This window comes from Cryptomeria japonica, chromosome 8, assembly GCF_030272615.1.
Source record: "Cryptomeria japonica chromosome 8, Sugi_1.0, whole genome shotgun sequence".
In the NCBI taxonomy this organism is placed as follows: Eukaryota; Viridiplantae; Streptophyta; class Pinopsida; order Cupressales; family Cupressaceae; genus Cryptomeria; species Cryptomeria japonica.
The window spans coordinates 188527989-188533066 of record NC_081412.1 but is presented as its reverse complement, the minus strand read 5'-3'; positions in this window follow the sequence as shown (position 1 = coordinate 188533066).

Genomic DNA, 5078 nt, shown 5'->3' with positions numbered 1-5078 from the left:
GATGGCAACACTAAACATCAACATACTCAACTCATACCGTTCCGCTCTATTTTGGACCTTCTCTACAACTCTTCTCTTCTCTGCTGCACCTCATCTTCCTGTTACACTTTATCTTCAATTACACATCTTCTCCTCTAGATCATATGTCTTCTCTTATGACTAATCATATTTATTCTCCCCCTTTGACAATAATTCCAAAGGTGCATAAGCATCACAAATCATCAAATCTGTTGCCTTTGTCATCAACATGTCTGCAAACTCATCTAAGATGCTCTCCCTACAGAGTAGCCTGCATCTCATCAATCCAAAGTGAAAAATTGTCATGAAGCCCACTGGATTATTACATCCTACATTCTAGATATTTTTGAGTAGGGGTTGGACCCCTAATTTACCTCTGAGATACTCAAAGGTTATCTTTGGCAATGGTTTTGTGAAAATGTATTCTAGCAGCTCTTTGCTTGTCGCATACTCCATTCTGACTTGTTTTTTCTGTACTCTTTCCCTTAGAAAATGATATTTCGATTCTATGTGATTTTTTCTTGCATGTAACACAAGATTTTTTGAAGTATTAATTGCACTAGTATTATCATAGTAAATAAATACTGGTTTAGACATATCAAATCTAAATCCTTAAAGCACATGTCTCATTCAGATTGCCTACGTACAATTCATTGATGCTGCAACATACTCTACCTCTGTTGTTGATTGAGAAGCACAAGTTTGCTTCTTACTTGTCCAAGCAACCAATCTACCTCCAAGAAGAAAATCTCCATCGATAGTGCTTTTCCGGTCATCGACATTGCCTGCCCAATCTGCATTAGTAAACACATTCAAAAAAAAAATTCCTTTATAAGGATACCATAAACCATAATCTATTGTGCCTTTCAAGTACTGGAATATCCTTTTCACCGCTACCAAGTGAGTCTCATTGGGATCCTTTTGAAATCTAGCAATCAATCCAGCAACATGTACAATATCCAGTCTGCTATGAATGACATAATGTAATTTACCAATCATAGACTTGTATTCTTTCTCATCAACAAATGGTGAATCATCTTGTTTAGACAACTTGCAGCCTATCACCATTCGAGTACCAACCAATTTACAATCCTCCATGCCAAATGTTTTCAATACCTCTTTGACATACTTACTCTGACAGATAAAAATTCCACCATCCAATTGCTGGACTTGGAACCCAATGAAAAATTTAATTTCACCAATAAGAGACATCTCTAATTCCTTTTTCATATCCTCAGCAAAATCCATGCATAAGCCATCATTGCCACAAAAATTATGTCATCCACAAATACTTCAGCTATCAATACTTTCTCTCCATCAGTCTTTAAATACATGTTACTATCCTCAATGGTACACTGGAAACCTATCTTGATCAGGTGTGAATGCAACCTTTTAAACCATGCTCTCGGTGCCTGCTTCAATCCATACAGTGCCTTATGTAGTTTGCAAACCATATCTTTATCTTCAGACAAAACAAATCCATCCGGTTGTTCTATGTATACTTATTCTTCAAGGATGCCATTGAGAAAAGATGATTTAACATCCATATGATAGACTTTAAATCCTTTAAATGCAACATAAGCAAGTAGAATTCTTACTCCTTCCAATATCGCCACAGGTGAAAAGGTTTCACCATAATCTTCTCCTTCTTCTTTGTGTAGCCTTTGCAAACCAGTCTTCCTTTATTTCTCACAACCTTGCCTTCTTCATTTAACTTGTTTCTAAAGACCCATTTGGTTCCAATCATATTCTTGTCTTCTGGTCTGGGAACAAGTGTCCATGTCTTGTTCTTCTCTATCTAATCCAACTCCTCATTCATTGCATTAATCCAATCATCATTCTTTAACGCCTCTCTTACTATTTTCAGCTCAATAGTAGAAATCGAACATGAATTTTCTTTGATTTTCCTCCTTGTTTGTACTCCAACATATTTATCTCCAATTATTTGTTCTTGTGAGTGATTTAGCCTGACATACCTTGGAATAACTAGTTCCGGTGCTGTGCTTCCTTCTTCATGTTCTTTATCTTCTTCATCGCTCTCTGCATTTACTGGTTGAGCACCCATTTATGCAATATTTTGGTCATCAGTCTTCTACACTTCCGATTCTATAAACACAAGTCTTTCTTCATCTTTCTCAGGCTCAAATCTTTTGGTCTCTCCAGATTTCTTAGAGAGTTCATCTATTTGTACATTAGCACTCTCAATGATCTTCTTAGTTCTCTTGTTATAACATTTAAATGCCTTACTCTTTGTAGAGTAACCAGGAAAAATGCCTTCATCACACTTAGCATCAAACTTTTTAGTGTAATCATCTCTCTTAATATAACATTTACTCCCAATTTTTTTGAAATAACTTACACTAGGAGTCTTTCCATGCCATAATCATAAGGTCTTTTGTTATTACCTTTTTTGACAAGTACCCGGTTCAAGGTATAAAAAATAGTGCTGACCGCTTCTCTCCAAAACATCTTTGGTACTTCACCTTGAATTATCATGGTTTTAGCAGCTTCAACAACTGTTCTATTCATTCTCTCTGCTATCCCATTATGTTGTGGACTTCTAGGAGTTGACATCTGCCTCTTAATTCCCTGTTTATCACATAACTTCACAAATTCATCAAAAGTAAATTCACCTCCTCGGTTAGATCTCAAACATTTTAGATTCTTCTCGGTATCTTTCTCAACAAGAGCTTTAAATGATTTAAACTTACTAAATGACTCATACTTTTCTCTCAAAAAAGTTACCCATGTCATTTTGGAATAATCATCAGTAAAGATCATAAAATAGTTATCGCCAAAATAGCTCTTAGTCCTCATAGCACCACAACGATCAGTATGAACCAAATCAAGAATATATTCTGAAGAGAAAGAATTACTCTTAAAAGATACATAGGTCATGTTACCCATCTGACAATCCTTGCAAAACACATTGCCCTGTTTCACAAGCTAGTGAAAAATTCTCACAATACTTGACTTACTAACTTTAATCAAATTGTCAAAATTGACATGACCAAATCTCTTGTGCCACAACCAACTGTCATTAATCCCACCAAACAATCATTAACATTAGTATTCAGATAAAATAGATTACCTCTATCCTACTTCCCAACAACAATCAATTCTCCATTATTTTCAAGAATCCTGTACACTCCACTTTTGAATTCACGTAGATATCCCTTATCATTAAGTTGTCCAACACTCAAAAGGTTATGTTTTATTCCTTCAACCCAAAAGACATAATCTGCATTACTCTTCCCCTTTTAATGAAATTGATCCTTTACCTTTAACCATGTAGGGAGAGTTATTACCAAATCTTACAACACCTCCATCAAACTCTTCAAGGGATAAGAACTTACTTTTGTCATCGGTCATGTAGTGTGAGAAACCACTATCTATTATCCATTCATTGCTGTTATCCATGTGAGACACCAAATCCTTCTCATCAGTCAGATCCTCCTTCACAACAACAAATACTATCTTCTCATTTTCATCTTCTTCCAATTCATCATTGGTCACACCTTCATCCACTGCAACATAACAATGTTTCTTTCTTTTTCCTTTGAATCTCCTAAACTTTTCTTTCTTATCAGTGTTAGGGTAGTTAGCAACTATGTGTCCAATTTTACTACAAGAGAAATACTTCAATGGTAATTTACCTTTATATTTACCTGTTCCTCTAGGGAATCTTTTAGCCAGTAATGCCTCAAGTTCCATCAGATGATCTTCATCATCACCATCACCTCTGCTACTGCCATGACTAGACCCGCAATCATGATTATGACAAACATATTTTCCTTTCCTTGCTGATGTACCAATTAAAAAATCCTTAAAAGAAGATTCAGAAGGTTTGGAAACACTATTATCAAAACTATTCAGTTCAAATGTAGTTAACTTTCCAATTATAGAATCAACAATGATTTTATCTTTTGAAATGGATCCCAGTTCTTGAATAGCAGACACTCTAATAGAATACTACGATAAAAGAGTTCTAAGTATTTTACTAACAACAATATCATATTCAATCTTACCTCTGATACTCTTTATACCACCTACAACTTCCTTAATCCTTTGTCCATATTGAGCTATGTTCTCACCGTCAACCATTTTCATATCATCAAATTTTCCTCTCAATCTCTCTTCCTTTGCCCTTTGTACATGTTCATCTCCTCCATAAATTTAATTTAATTTCTCCCATACCTCATTTGCAGTTTCTAATCCATGAACATCAATATACTCAGAGTCAGACAAAGTACTTACAATTGCTTCAAGAGCTTGAATGTTTTCCTAATGTTCTTTGAGTTCATTCGGTGTCCAAGGACTGGTAGTAGGAGAAACATACTTGGTTATCACATGAATCCAATACTATGATCCCATTCTTTTAATGTAGATCTTCATTCGATCACTCCATATCTGGTAGATGTCATTGGTAAACTTGGGACCCTCCTTCTTCATCATCTTTCACATAATATTTCCCTCAAGCTATTAGGCTTTCTGCACACAGAGGACCAATGCTCTGATACCAATTGTTAATCTTAGAGGACCTGGTTAATACTGAGAGGGAGGGTGAATCAGTATTAACAATAATTTGAAATTAGAAACTCAGACTCATAAAAATTTCACCAAATCAAATATAGTTCAACACTAGAGTCATTTACTACTACCGATATCTACTGATAAACATCTGCTAAACCGATATATCAATGCTACACATTAAGTTCTCATTAACAATGCATAAACTGAAAGTAAAGCAAACCATCACATCAAAAATATTCACCATATGAACACCATGACTTTTACGTGGAAACCCAAATAGGGAAAAACCATGGTGGGAATTGGTACCCACAAATATTTTGCACTCTTTCAGAATGCGCCCTGTTAGGAGCCAAGCTCGGTTAGAAGCTTACAATGATGCCCTATTAGGGATCACTTGGTTAAGGGATTTACCTTAGTCCTGTTAGGAGATTTGACTTGTTAAGATCAACCTTGCAAGAGGATTTAGAACTCAGATATTTAGTCACCCTGTTAGGGGATTTTACAATGTGAGGCCTGCTAGGACCTAC